General features: G+C 40.2%; 1 protein-coding gene across 3 annotated transcripts in view; it reads right to left on the minus strand.

The window, feature by feature from the left end:
• Positions 1-7,660, minus strand: part of ARHGAP5 (Rho GTPase activating protein 5) — a 71,604-nt gene extending 63,944 nt beyond the window's left edge. For 2 of the 3 annotated variants that reach the window (XM_060096329.1, XM_060096327.1), the window contains exon 1: positions 7,203-7,368. The gene's annotated coding sequence lies outside the window, so the exon portion shown is untranslated. Of the gene's footprint in view, positions 1-7,202; positions 7,369-7,576 lie in introns of those variants that run through there. The other variant, XM_060096328.1, reaches the window with a different exon arrangement.
• Positions 7,661-16,196: the final 8,536 nt, after the last annotated feature.

Raw genomic sequence — 16,196 nt, forward strand, 5'->3', positions numbered from 1 at the left:
AGTCTGCTAAGTGTGCGATACCATTATGTCTAAAAAAACAAGGTACATATCTCAATTAAAAAATAATGCTGTTGGAAAAATGGCATCTATAGACTTGCTCTACACAGGGTTGCCAAAAACCGTGAATGAGCAAAAACACAGTATCTGCGAAGCACAATAAAATGTATGCCTGTACTCAGCCAGAATAATCATCTAATTTTTATTTTTGACACCTAAAAATTTTTTTAAATCACAACTATTTACTACAGAAAACATTTCAAAGACCTAATTACGCAGAAGCAGCTCTGTAATTATGTGCTCCATCTTCTTTAAGTCAAATAGAGAAAATATCCCTTAAATAAACAAATATTCAAGACAGATGCAGATTCAAGCCCAAAGGTGATCATATATTCCACAATCTTAGGTAAACTTATCTAGAATAGTTTGAGAATAAAAACATCAACTGTATACTAAAAGATGAATATGGCATGATATTGCCTTAAAATATACTTTTCTTAATGTTGCTAATTCTCAATGACAAATACATGCCGTAAAAATTAGAAGAGGAAATGGAAAAGTCATTTTAACATATAAAAGATAGCTAAGTAAACAATGTTAACACCTGTAGGAGAGTCAATCATATTCCATGTTTTCTTTGACCAAGGTTTGTACCACATAAGCACACTATCTTAAGGCTGAAAGGAATGCTAAAGTCATCATTCCTATGAATTAGTCTTTATTGAAGCATATCTTGGTAAGATTCAGGGTAAACTGCTAGGATGGAGATTTTGTTTTGTTTTTTACCATATTCCTAGCACTCAGATCAGTGCCTGACACACAGTGGGTGCCCAAGTATTTGATGACTGAATGAATCAATCTCCAGACTCGGATCCCAAACCACTGGACAACCTTGAAGTCATATTCGTAGTCACAATTAACAAAAATCACACACTATTATGGGTCCATAAGGTTTAGCACCGCAGAATATTCTAATATAAAAAGTCCAGTATTTTTTCCAAGATCTTTAGTCTGCCCATTAACAAATTATGGGTTTATAAACATTAAGCCTGAAGGGTACCTTCCAGAAGGATCTCAGTAGGCAGTACTCTGAGATCTCCCCAAAACCTACTCAGCAAAGGTAATTCTGCTTTTATCCATTTTTATCTTTTGATATTTCAAGGATTTATTGTTTGAAAAAGTTTCACTGTAGAAAATATTTGAAAAGCAATGATGTAAACTATTCCCTAGATAGATTAACTGCCTATCCTGTTTTTAATCCACACTTTCCTCTAACAACATGCTGTCTCTGAGGACGTGGTGTCAAAGTTATTCTAAACTCTTCCTAGTCCACTTCCTTATTCTGTGATGAAAACAGAAGAACCAACAGTAACCTCATTTACATCAACCTATGTAAGCAACCCATTAAGTACATACTGTGCTTAGCTACTATTTGCTTAGCTTTATGTCAGAAGTTTTTTTTGTTTGTTTTGTTTTTTTGCGGTACTCGGGCCTCTCACTGTCGTGGCCTCTCCCGTTGCGGAGCACAGGCTCCGGACGCGCAGGCTCAGCGGCCATGGCTCACGGGCCCAGCCGCTCCGCGGCATGTGGGATCTTCCCACACTGGGCACGAACCCGTGTCCCCTGCAGCGGCAGGCGGACTCTCAACCACTGCGCCACCAGGGAAGCCCATATGTCAGAAGTTTTGAGGGTACAAAGGTATGTATAGGGAAGTCCACTAAGCCAGGCTATGAATATGCTCCCTTCCAGGGTCTGAGTCCTTTCTTCTCACTTTGAAGAACTGAAAAGCAGGGGGAGAGGGCATAATTTAACGTCTGTTATTGTAATGCTACACAGGAGGGAAAACAAACTGTATTAAGTTTAACAGTATTCTTAATTATGGGAACATTAGGTGGTCAAATAAGAATCTCAAAAAGGGGTATAGACTAAAAAGGAGGTATGGATTTTTTTTTTTTTTTAGAAGACTGAAAAACACTTTCCCCACTATTTTTAAGAAGCTTTATATATAGTACCATAGCTGAGGAGTCATAGGCAGTATGCTATACTACGGAACTGATAAATGTAATAGGAATTCAAAGAAATGAAAAATCAGTACAAAATTGGTATAGGTCAGGGCTTGGAAAACTTTTTCTGTAAAAGGCCAGACAGTAAATATTACAGCCATTGACAATACTTACAAAAATGATCATTGATTATTTATGGACAATGAATTTGAATTCCATATAATTTTCACATATACCAAAATATTATTCTTTTAACTGTTTCCTCAACCATTTCAAAATGTAAAAAGCCATTAAATGAAAACAGGCAGCAGGCTGGATTTGGCCCAGAGGCTATAATCTGCAGACCGCTGCAACAGATTAAAGGATCTGAGTAAACTCTGAAAACAGACTGAATTTGGATTTTAAAAAGAAGTTCTTCCTGGTGTGTGATTAGGGTGGAGTGGTTGAACACAGCTGCCATGTTGGAAAGTAGAAACTTATTTCTTATTTATTTCTGAAGATATAAGATCTATAGAAGGTCTTCAAGGGCAAACACGAGTTAGACTTTGTAACGAGCAATAAGAAGCCATTCCAGATTAGACGTAGAATACAAAACTGGATTTGGTAGGGCACAATGCCCAAGAGATGGACATATACTAGAGGCTTGAAAGCACCTGAACTATCACAGAACTGAAAACAGCAGTCCAAGACAAAGATCTTGGTGACTGGCTGCTAGATAAAAGAAATAAAGACAAATGAGTCAATGTTTCTTAAAGAAAAACTAATCAGCCTCAGCAACAGATGGTGCTATCACTTGAGTTTCAGGTAACAGTATTACCAAGACAAATGAAAATACAGAAATGAAATGAGGCAAAGTCAAGATCAGTAACATCAATTTCAAGATCATAAACTTTAGAAAATTATTTAAGAGACCATTTGATTTAATACCCTTTGTAACAAGCATCCAAAGATTTACAAACTTACAGAGAAGAGTAGAAATCTGGATCTCAGTTTCCCAGATCATAGGAATGTTAATTTTCTACCTTCTCTTTAGTAATCAACCAAAATAAAAATAAAGGAGCAAATAAAAAGAGATACATTATCCTGACTCTGGAAAGGCAAGTATAGAAAGAAACGCAAAATACTGGATCACAATATTGCATCACTAGAAAGAAAATGAACAAACTATATACCTTAACAGAAGCCAAGGAATGAGTTTTCCAAGGTTGTTTGACAATGCCAAATACAATAACAAGGACAGTAATGCAGATGTAATTTGTTTATTTCCCAATTACTCCTCCTATTAACCTTGTGTTAACACTTTCCCCCAATCCTTCAATTTGGCTCACAACATACAAACTGATGCTCTTACATTTTTACCTTATATTTTCCCCTCACCTGTCAATTCATCCAAACTTCCCCTGTGTTTTGGGTCCACAGTGTCATTAACTTAAATGTCTTTTTTTTTCTCACTCATCCCAATCCTAGGCAACTTCCAAATGACATCTCCTTTATCTAAATTCCTTTACACCAATTTTTAAATCAATAGGTACTACCTTGTATATGGCTCTTCTACTTTATTTTTAACTGGCATTTAACTATTCCTAAATTGTCAAGCTTACTCCCCACCAAAGCTGTAAGCTCTTTTAAGGGAGCAATATTTTATATTTCCTTGTATCACTCACAGTGCCTAGCTGCTCCATAAAATACTGGTCAGGGATAATAAAATAGACTAAAGCGAATACGAAGCTAGAAAAATAAAAGTTCACCTTTCCATTAACTCTTTATGATGAAAAGCTTGAGAATCTAACCAAATGGAACATACCAGTCATATTTTAACCCTAAAATTACAAAGTTATGCATAATTTTTCCCAACAGTCTAATTCTAAGGAGTAAAACACAGACATGACCAAATATTAACAACCTATTTTATCTGACTGCAAATCTAAGGAATTGCGGTCAACCTCCAAAATACAGTGAAAACAAAAACAAAAACCTTTTTTGTCTCTCTTACATTCAAACTCCTATTTGCCGTCAAAACATCCAAATTCAAATGCTTCTTCTGTAAAGGTTTCCCAAAGAGGCCCTGACAGAAACAGTGGTTCTCTTTTCCGCATCTCTTAGTACTTGTAACTATTTATTCCTGGTAAAGTTACTACTAACTTATCTTGGTACCCCCAAGGCCAGGCACATAGTAAGTGCCAAAAAAGATAATCTGAATTAATGAATACAAACTGGAGGCTTTCAAAAAAATTCCTAATGCAGATGATTTCTTTTTTCAAAGGAATTTTTTATATTTAAGTATCGATACAATATATTTAATAGACAAAAATAAAGGCTGCCCTGGTTTTGAAGGGTGGGGTATCAGAGGAAGTCTCAAGACATCCAGCAAAAATCCATAAGGGATCCAAGGAACAGAATTTGAAAACCAATTAAAGTTCATACTTAAAATTCTTAGCACTGAACTATTTTTTCTTAATTTTCCGAGTTTGAGAAAATTATCAACAACCTTCACGTAAACAAATAGGAGCTTGATTACTCAAGTCACCAAATAATGGATCACTTTATAAAGTTTCTTCACAGTTCTTTAAAAAGCCGAATTCCCTTGGTGTACTTCAAATGTATTTTACAAACATCCTTTAGGAACATAAGACATTACTAAAACAGAACACTATACAGCGTTTCTTGAGTGAACTATATTACCTGTATCCTTCCTTGGTGGGCAAAGAAAAAATCAGCCCAAATAAATAGTCTAAAAAATAATATCTATGGAAACTGAAGTTGTGAAAATTAAAACATTCTGTAGCTATCAAGAAAATCTCTATTATGCCATTTCATATTTAAGAAGTGAATACTAAAGGCAACACTTACCTTAAGTCCTGCTAATGATGAAAAAGTAAAAGTTTAGTAAGCTCTTCTTGAGAAATAATTTTTTCAATTTAAAAGTGAGTTACAAAACTATTATTCTAAGCTGTGCCACAACTTCAATTCCAAAAAAAGAATGCAAGTACAGTATTTTATTCCTTAAAAAATCTTAACTTTCAAGGTCAAAATAATTTTCTCCCAAAGAGCAAGTGTGCAGATTTAAATCTGCCTTTCAAACATAAAAAGATAGGGGTGGGGGCATGGTTTGAAAACATTTAGGATAAGTACCATGTGACAGAAGTAAGAGATTAATTTTGAAATACAATTTCTAAATGGCTAAAGTAATTTAAATGTGGGGGAGGGGTGCTAAAAAATTGATAAAAGATATCAGATTCTGTGACAATTCTTTTTCATATCCAAGTGTAACACACCCCATTCCCCAGTGCTCTTACAATTAACATACAAAGAATGGTAAAATAAGACATGCTGAGGTGGGTTAAAAAAAAAATGTAGCCTACACATGACAACCAAATCGATTGTTATCTAGTCACCTGTATTGCTCTAATTTTTGCTTTAAGTCCATCTGATCAATAGTGCTATTTCTTGAAAGTTAAATGCACAGGTATTCCCAGCTTTTCAGTCATGTATGTTTAGTCATATGCTCCAAGGCCTATGCAAGCTTTTGGTGATCTGCATTTACCAGTCTCTTCCTCTGATCTATTGATACTACAGATACAAGAAATGTGAGTCAATTACAAAGAACACATGAAAAAAGCCAAAAATGAGAAAGCAATTTAAAATGGAAGCAAAACCTTAATCTGGAAACTGTCTAGCAGGTTACCTATATGGTCAGTATGTCTATCTAAAAATACTAAGGAAGAGTACAGTTTTATCACATTAAAGTCAAATAAACTGGAATTGACAGCAAAACATTTCCAAACAGATTTTGTTAACATATCTTACTTAACTAAATATTTTTCTTAAGAGTTGAATCTAGATCACATTTTTGTTAAAAGAACCATCTTAAATGGAGACTTAGAGAAATATGCCCTGAAAGGAAGGAGAACATCAATGTAAATAAACACTCCCTAATATACTATTCAAATTGAATACTGGTTTTGGATTTAAGTGGAGTCGACAAACCCCGCCCCCCACCCAACACCTGTAGAAGACAGCATAAGCAAAAATCAGTAAATATTGCGATGTATTTCACTGTTTTATACCTGAACACTTTTTAAAGAATGATGTCGTTTCCTACCAATCACAAAGGCAAAAGCAAATTATCGTTGGGAATTTAAAGTTAAAAACGCGCGTACACACCATCTGCATGCCTATTTTGGCCTAAATTTGAACATTTAAATTCCTATATATTCAGCATGGGCCCAGACTGGATTTCTATCATATTGTAAAAGCATAAGGTTCTCCCCTACAACTTTCTCGAAATTTTACTAAACGTCCTGATAGTTTGCCTTGACTTCCGAGCACCTTTCAGCCTCAGCTGCACCCAGAGCGTCCACCTCACTTGCATTTCTAGTAACGCTGGAGAGGGAGGGTGTGAAGGAGTGAGTGTATTTATGTGTGGATAAGTGCGCGCGCGCTCCCGCGCAGCTCCCCACCCCCACCCCTATACTTTTCTTTAGTGGAAACAGGGAGAATCTAGAGGTTATTCTAGCGAGAACTCAGTATCAAAGGCTCACCCAGTCGCAGTCAACCCTTAGGACTCTTGTGTTTTGGTTGCGCAGCGTAACTTCTCATGTCCTACCCCGAGCTTTAGGAGCAGACGGGAAATTGGTGAACAGAACCCAGGGAGGAGTGGGGGAGCTAGGGGAGAAAAGTGAAAGGGCTGATCCCCCAGAAAGACGCTCAAGTTTGCAACGAGGACTGTGTCTCCGAGAATATGCGCCCACCCCCTCTCCCCCTTCCAGGTGGAACTCGTTAACAGCAGCCACCCGGGCAACAGACACGGCCACCTTCCTCCCCCACGCACCACCCGAGACCAGAGCAAGTGAGGGCGGCGGACGAGAGCGGACACCCGGCGGGGCCCGCGCGATCCCCGGCCGCCACCAGGCCTCCGCCGACCCCTGCCCCGTCACCTGTGGAGAAACCGCCCCCCCCCACGGCCTCTCTGCCCTTCACGCCGCCCGTATCCTCCCCGCGGCAGCCACTCCCGCCCCGGCCTGCGAGGACCGAGCGCGGCGCCAGGCTCCCCTCGGCGGCTGCGGGGCCTCAGCCCCTTGAACTGGTTACAACCGGCGGCGGCGACCGAGCGGGACAGAGGGCAGCGGGCGGCTGGAGGGTTCCCGGCGGGGAGGGGGCGAGCCGGCAGGCCCGGAGGAGCGGGGAGTCGCAAGGTCCTACCTAACACCGTCGGTCTCCTCCATCTCCTCCTCAACGGCAGCGGCCCCGGCGGTGGCGGCGGCAGCGACATTCCTGGGGAGCGCTCCCGCCGCCGCCTCCTCCTCCACTCTCTGCTCGTCTCTCTTTCCCGGCGCGCTCACCGTGCGCCGCGTCCCTTCAGCCACCTCCCCCCGCCCTCCCCAACACACACGCCCCGAAACCTCAAGCCCTACGGCTCCCGCGGCCGGGTAACCCACCCTCCCTCCCTCCCCTCCACCAGCGGCGGCCCCGTCCCTCCCCCCTTCCCCTGCGCCCTCCGCCGCGCCGGGCTCAGTAATGGCGGCCACTCGGGCTCCCTCGCGCTGACGGATCTCTCCCTCTCTCCCGAACTTTACCTCAGCATCCCTCCCGGCGCGCACCGCCGGAACGCGCGCGCGCGCGCGCGCTGCCACACACCCGGCCGGGGGCGGAGCGGCGGCGCAACCTCGACGGGGCGCGCGCGCGCGCAGCCACAGCGCCCTCCCCACAATCCCCCGCCCCCGCCGCCCTCACCTCGCGACGCCTCCCGCGCCGCGAGCCCGGCTGGGCCCCGCCCCTGCCCTCGTCTCCCGGGAGCCTGGGAAGGCGCGAGCGCCCGAGAAGGAGGGAGGGAGCGAGCGCGCGGGGCCGCGTCCTCGCTCGCGTCCCGGCTCCCCCATTGGCTTCTGCCCCTCCCCCCTCTTCCTCCGCCCCTCCCACCCATTGGTTCCCTCTCTTACTCCATTCCTTCTCACCTTTTCCCTTTTACCCATTGGCGTGAGTGTTTTTCCTCTGCTTTCCCCTTTCTCCGTATTCTGCTCCTTCTCCGTCCCATCCTCCACGCTTTAGAAGCTGCAGACCATGCCGCCCTGAGCACGGTCGTCTCCAAACCTTTCCTGCTTTCTCCCTTTCCTTCTGTTCCGGTTTCTGGCCGTAACTGAGAGCAAACCACAATACTGAAAAGGAACCTGATATTGTGTTAGCCGTTGCAGAACATCGCATGGGCACTGAATGATTCTCGATAAATCAGCCTATGGTCCCAGAGCGTTAAAGAATTCAAGAGATGAAAATATGCGCCCAAGCTCGTTCTCAGGGACATACTTGCCTGTATGCTCCTGTGTGTGCAGCCAGTTTTCTGCCTGGGATCGCTGGCGAACTACAGACATCACCCGCCCAGGACCTGGTGCCATACTCACCCAGAAGGCAAAAACTCCATGGGAGCAAGAAGAATCCATTTCGCCGTCGACACCGCACAGGGACGGAGGCAGGCCCTCGGTTTAGTCCGTTCTTATGGAAGTTGAGCGAGATGCCAAGACATGGGGCGGATTTTGGGGTGGCCCAGAAGACCCCTGCTCACATCACTACCAGCCCAACCTTAGGAACCATCGGCCACCCGGCTTTTATTACACTGACTTAAATATATTAAATATTTTTTGAGACTTGTGGAAATCTCACAAGTTTGGGGGTACACTGAGCTTTCGGTGTATCTCTCATCTGGGCATTGGCATTGAATGGTGGAGAAAGGACGGTGGAAGAATGCCTTTTCTTTTACCATTGAAGAAACAGGTCTTGTGACTTTCCCAAGGTCATCAGAATCCGTCTTACACAGAGGTCTTAAAATAGCTGCCAGCAGATGAAAGAATGAATGAGCAAAAACATAAATCTACCCCAATTTGTTGTTAAGTTTAAAAGAAAGAAGTAATGTGGGGGAGAATTTCTCTTTGGGGATAGATTTCCTGCATTGAAAACAGTTCGTCATCAGTAAAGTTAACATATAAATAAAAAAGTCTTTTAAATTAAAATTATTCTGTATTTCTTATGTTACATAAGGTACTGAAGTTAGCCAAGGTTGCTTTTTAGTGTTATAATGATGCAGCTGCTTCCAACCAGAAGTACGTTTCCGGTCTGTCAGTAAAGAAAAACAAAAACTGCCTTTTGGTAAAAATCTGTTAGAAAATATTTGTCAGTAAATCTGTCACAATATTCCAGCAGAAATTCTGTTCATTTCTTCCACACCCCTGCCCCTCTATTCTCCATATTTCTCTAAGGTAAACTTAATAGACAAAAACAGAAGGGATGTTTAATTTCTCTATATGTCTCTTCCTCCCTAAGTTTAAAAGGTGTGACTAAAATTACTCCAGTCACTCCCTCGCATCTGAATGGTACCAGATAAGTAAGGTACATAGGTACTTATTTCTTTCAGTTACAAACTATAGGCAGAGAAAAAGGACACTAAAGAAAACTTGCAATGAAAGAAAATACAGAGAAAAGGAAGAAAAAAGAGGAGAGGAGGAAATTTCGGAGAGTGGATCCATCAAAACATGGTACTAATGCCTTACATAGCCACACCACTTGTATAGGTTGGAAAGTTCATGCATTTAAATGCATTTTTTGACCTTTGTACTAAAAGTCCTTAAAAGTACAAGAAGCCAATTCAAAGCCATAATTTTGAGGTTGAAATGTTAAGTACTATAGGGTGTCCTAAAGATATTTTAAAAATTGTTTCCTAAATAATCAGAAATTTCATAACCATGGACATGTATCAATATAAACCAAAGTCAAATCAGGGCTTTTAAAGGTGTTACTTTCTTTACATAATACTGTTTTCTTTAAAACAGGACATGATACTGAAGAATCAGGACATAATACAGGAGGAAAAAAATGACTTTTAAAATCTCATTTTCTCATAACGAAGACACTAGAAAGTGTAAGGGGAAAAAAGTCATGGTTTTCAAAAGATAATTTTCATAGCTGGCATTGTTTTTTTTTTTTTTTTTTTTTTTTGCGGTATGCGGGCCTCTCACTGTTGTGGCCTCCCCCGTTGCGGAGCACAGGCTCCGGACGCGCAGGCTCCGGACGCGCAGGCTCACGGGCCCAGCCGCTCCGCGGCATATGGGATCCTCCCAGACCGGGGAACGAACCCGTATCCCCTGCATCGGCAGGCGGACTCTCAACCACTTGCGCCACCAGGGAGGCCCGCTGGCATTGTTTTTACTTCTTAGTCCTCCTGCATCATCCATCTTGATTTAAGGGGTCTGGAACTTTACAACTTTGCTTCTTATTAACACTAATATACTGGTAAACTGCTTAATAACTAACAAATTTGTATCATTTTTATGTTAGTACCTGCCTCCTCTCAAAAAAGAAAGCATACAGTTTTCTGTACACATAAAAATCTGAAAATAGGAATTAGGGGCAAAAGTTCTAGGGTTAAAAATGCTTACAGATATATAAATAAAAGGCATAAACAGCAGAAAATAAAACAAAACCCAAGGACAACATGGCATATTTTAAAACTGATCAGGAACCATGCCTTCAGAGAAATTGCTTTAAACACCAACCCTCCCCACCCAAAACAAAAACTTTGAGAAAATAAGTAATTTATCATTTACACACACACACACACACACACACACACACACAGGAGAGATAGAGTAAATATTACCAACCCCTCTCAAATCAACTACTCTTCTTATCTTAAAAAAAAATTTAAGCACTTGTTCTGCTGTACTGGATAATTAAAATCACCCAAAGCTTTGTTCTTCATTTACTTTTTAAAAATTAGCAGAATAAGATTTCAGTCAGGCATTTTAGGTTTTTAGTTTAAATATTCTCCACAAGTTTCTAGTTCTTTAACACATCCTAATAAAGTATTAATATGCATGGTCTTTTTAGGATCAAAAGAGATGACAGCCATAAAAAATGTTATCAAAATTCCACCTTCTACCATCAGTGGTAACACTACATACTATATTGAGATGCTTGATGTCATTTGGCTTCAATGAACTTACCCTATAGAAGCAGGTACACCCCCTGCTGGAAATCTCTGATCATAACTACTTTGGCTTTTGTAGGCTGAACCAAGAGCATAGGAAAAGCCAAATAAAGGGCCTTTCCATTCATGACAAAATTGACCCACACTTTTTGCCTGTCTGACATAAGACAGGCTTTTGGAGAACAAACTGTCTCAGAATATCAACCTGATTACAGAAAAAATACCCAAAGAAGTTGGAAAATAACAAAGGCAAATAACTAAATAACCAAAGCATGGTAATGTTGTTTCTTGCCTAATTTCCTACAGAATGTCACAACTTATTTCCATACCCACCTAATCCCCACCTTCTCCCTAGACTTTTCTCTTTCTCTGTATCTCATACAGTTAGGGCTATTAGAAGGAAGGAAGGCAGAGTAAGATGGAGTGTTTCTTCCACTAGCAGGCAAATACCAATAACCAATGACCACAATATAACCATAGTAGCCATTTGCTGAGTTGAGGTGCTGAAAAGCTTTCTCCAAATTTGTTTTATGGCTACCAATGATATTTTCAGCATGAAGAAAAGGTGCTAATTATGTCTTGGCTGTGACCATAGAAAATATTTTGACAAGAGTTAAGGTAATTGTGAGCATGGGACTAGAACAGTAGGAAAGTAATGCATTGACCTTCCTGGCATTTTGTTCCACAGAACCTTGTTCTGTTGATTTTTCAGAATTGTATTTTCAGACTGAAATCCCAAAGATGGTATCAGAGTCTAGTTTCAAAATGTCATGTTCATGCTTCTCTGGTTCTCAGACATAACTGAAAGAGTGAAATCAGAGCTCTAGCTTTGACTAATTAGTATTTTATAAAGATTATTTGTAATGCAGACTCCTTTTAAAGGAATAACCAGCACAAATACTTTAATTAGACAAAAATTTTCAAGTTATTTCCTCTCACAAAAGGAGGTAATGTTGGACCATCTGGACCCTCCATTGAGTTTTCATGAAAGATCGCAGCTTGAATTTAATCAACCCCAATAAGGTTAACCCCATAAAGATAAAAAATAACTGCAAAGGTTGCTAACTGAATTCTCTCTTTGAGATTGTTGCCACTGTAATTTGTAAATCTTTACAATGGGAAACAGGAACTTGTATTGCTTGACTATTTAACCATACACATAATTTTTGTGAATATCCCTTATTCCCACTCTCTTTAGGCCAAATTTAGATTGTAAGCCCCTCTAGGTAGGGATCACAAATGAATGTTTGGTCCTATACAATAACTAGAATACAACTAGTAGAAAGCTCAATAAATGTTTGATAGTAATAATATGAAACACTCTAGGTTTTATGGATTTCTGTGGAGGCTTTGGATTATATTTTGAAATACAGCTGAGATAGTTACTTTGGAAAGTACAAATCATTTAAAGAAATTGCTGAATTAGCCTGTGAAAGTTGAGTTAGATGTCCTTCCCTAAGTACAACCCACATTTCTCCATATTACATCTCTCTGGTAGGTAAATGTGAGTTACTAGCAACAAGTAACCATGGATCTGAAACATCAGAGAACATTCTAAAGAAATTCAGCTAGCAGTTTCTGAAATCAATGATAAGGTGTATAATTATTTCACAATTAAGGCTTTGTCATTTTCCTCTATTATTATAAACTGCAATAGATGGCAAATGTTTGTCTCACCAATCCATGCTTCTACATTTTCTTCAAAAAGCTTCACAAATAACAATGTGATTTTTCTGATGGATGCACAGCTTCTTTCATACACACCTATTACATAGTGAGGAATAACAATACTCATCTTTCCCCAAATAGTCTTCCCATCTCTCTTCAGCACAGCCCAGCACAGGGTTCTAGCATATACTTTATTATTTCTAGCTTTGGTTCTCTTAAAAGTAGACGTTAAGTAACTCTTTTCTATTCTTTCTCCCAAAAGTGTTTACATTAAGAATTCTGAGGGCTTTCCTGGTGGCGCAGTGGTTGAGAATCTGCCTGCTAATGCAGGGGACACGGGTTCGAGCCCTCATCGGGGAAGATCCCACATGCCGCAGAGCAACTAGGCCCCTGAGCCACAACTACTGAGCCTGCGCGTCTGGAGCTTGTACTCCACAGCAAGAGAGGCCACGACAGTGAGAGGCCCGCGCACCGTGATGAAGAGTGGCCCCTGCCCGCCGCAACTAGAAGAAAGTCCACGCACAGAAACGAAGACCCAACACAGCCAAAAATAAAAAAAATTAAAAAAAAAAGAATTCTGAGATTTTACAAACATGATAAAAAAGTAAAAGCAAAAATTCATAAATTTGTAAAAGCTCTATGTGTCCTATAAATCAAATTCTTTAAAATTAAATTTAAATGGAGGCAAATATTTAAAATATTTTTCAACACCCTTTATTTATTTATTTTTCTGGCCACGTTGTGTGGCATGTGGAATCTTTCCCTGACCAAGAATCGAACACGTGCCCCGTGCATTGGGAGTGTGGAATCTTAACCACTGGACTAACAGGGAAGTCCTAAAATACTTTGAAAGTATGTATTTATTGAGGTAGAAAGATATTCATTTATTTTCTGTGAAAAAAATCAGGCTACAAAGCGAGGAAGGAAGCACAGTTCTATTTTTATAAAAAAAAATGTTTTGAAAACAAGATGGCGATATTATTGACTAACATGTTACTAGAGATTTAATCTACATGGTGATATTACAGCTAATGTTTATTTTATTCTTTTTGCTTTTTCTGCAATTAAAACTTTTTTAAATGAACCTATTATTTCTTGTGCAATAAAAGTTTGGATTATACTGGTGTTGAAAATTGAGAAAAAGGCAATGTATAAAGCAGAATAAGGTAAACTGTCTTGAAGCAATTGAACTGCCTAATATATATACCTACTTGTTTTTTGTTTTATTCTTCCCTTTTCTTTTCTTCACTCTTTTCCCCCTCTTACTCTTACTTTAGATGTTTCCTCCTTCTTCCTTTCTTTTTATTTTTTGATTCTCCATCTTCTTTTCCTTCTCCCTTAACTTTCTCTTGGGCTTTTTACAAGCTACCTTGGGCATTGTCTCTTTCTGTCTGCAGCAGTCTCTGATGTAAGGGAATGAAATGGTCTAGGCAAACCTATTATTTCCACTACTAGATTGTATTGTCTTTGATGAATTTTTTTTAAAGTTCTTACAGACCAAATCAAGCAAAGAACATACATTTTATTATATTTAATGACTTATTTTTTAATTTTATTTTTAAAATTATTTATTTATTTTTGGCTGCATTGGGTCTTCGTTGCTGCACGCAGGCATTCTCTAGTTGAGGCGAGCAGGGGCTACTCTTCGTTGCAGTGCATAAGCTTCTCATTGCGGTGGCTTCTCTTGTTGTAGAACATGGGCTCTGGGTGCTCTGGCTTCAGTAGTTGTGGCACAGGGGCTCAGTAGTTGTGGCTCGTGGGCTCTAGAGTGCAGGCTCAGTAGTTGTGGTGCACAGGCTTAGTTGCTCCACGGCACGTGGGATCTTCCTGGACCAGGGCTCAAACCCATGTCCCCTGCATTGGCAGGTGGATTCTTAACCACTGCGCCACCAGAGAAGTCCCTAATGACTTATTTTAAATTATGTAAATCTGCCAATACCATTGCCTCTATTGTTGATGGTCTCATGGCACAGATTCTATTTTTAAGCTCTATTTCTACACTAAGACTGCTCAAAAGCTTTCAGGTATAGACAATAGGTAGCTTCTCTAATGCTGATAAAGCTGAACTGATCTTTCCACATGCTCTGGTATTTCCCTTTGGAGCACAAGGTTTATGATAAAATGTGTTCCATTTGGATGGTTTCCCATGTGGATTTGCTGACACTTAGGCTACCTTTTCTTCCTATCACCCCTAAGGAAATGAGGGTTGCTTTTCTAAGTCAGACATTTATCTTGCAGAGTTCCTCCTCCACTATATCCTCAGCACAGTACAATCGATTACCAGTTTAAAGGAAAGGTAAAGATGGTCTTAACTATAGTACAAAGGAGTGCTGGGGCACAAATTAGTCTGTAGTGGAAAGGCCACCAAACTGGGGATGAGGAGACTTGAATTTGTTATCTCAGGTTCTGCTTTCTGTGTGACCTTCAGAAGTAATTGAATCTCTCTGAAGTTTCCATATCCATAAAATTGTCCCTTTGTCACTTTAACATTATTGAGTTTGAAATTATTTTGCAGGGTTAGCCTATAGACCAGGCTTCACTTCTTCCTGTTTCACACTTAATTTACACCCACCATCACACCCAGGACAAAGTTGTTACTCTCAGCTTCCCTGTGGGTTTTGTCTGGGTCCCGTACCTCATCCCTCCCCACAAAGAGAAAACAAAAAAAAACTTCATCCTGATGAAACTAAATTAATTACATTCCTCCGAAACCCATCTCTAAAATCTATTTCATTAGGTTTGGACCTCCGGGTTTCCTAGAACAAGCCAGCCACATTCCTGTTATAAGGTCAGCTTCTCTGAACCTTCTTTGACAAAAGGTTGCTTTGTAGTTTCTAAGCTTATAGTTCTTTATACTCCCACAATTTATTCATCATTCTGTCCCCCACCCCCCAATCAGCAGTACCATCCTGGGCATCCAGTAGCCAATCCTGGGTCCTCACAATCCTATTTAGTAATCTATTCAGGTGCTCATGGTCTCACCCATGTTTTTTCTCCCTTGTGCCCATTTACAATCAGTCTTGTTTCCACATTCAGCCCCAGACAACCACTAATCTTGTTTTTACCTCTAAGGATTTGCCTATTCTGGACATTTAATATAAATGGAATCATACAATATGTGGTCTCATGTATCTGGCTTTTTTGACTTATAATATTTTTGAGGTTCATTCATATTTTAGCATGCATCAGTAATCCCTTCCTCTTCATTGCTGAATAGTAGTCTATTGTATGGATATACCACATTTATTTATCTATTCACCAGTTAGCATTTAGATTGTTTGCACTTTTTTGGCTACCATGGATAATGCTGCTATGAACACACAAATGTTGGCAAGGATATGTTTCCATTCCTCTTTGGTAGATACCTATGGGTAAAATTGATGGGTCATATAATAAATTTATGTTTAATGTTATAAGAAAATGCCAAATATTTTCCAAAGTGGTTGTACCATTTTACATTTCTGTCAGCAGTGTATGAGGGTTCTAGTTTCTCCACAATCTGGCCAATACTTGTTATTGTCTGTCATTTTTATTATAGCCATTCTAATGGGTAA

Source organism: Mesoplodon densirostris, chromosome 4 (genome assembly GCF_025265405.1).
Source record: "Mesoplodon densirostris isolate mMesDen1 chromosome 4, mMesDen1 primary haplotype, whole genome shotgun sequence".
Lineage (NCBI taxonomy): Eukaryota > Metazoa > Chordata > Mammalia > Artiodactyla > Ziphiidae > Mesoplodon > Mesoplodon densirostris.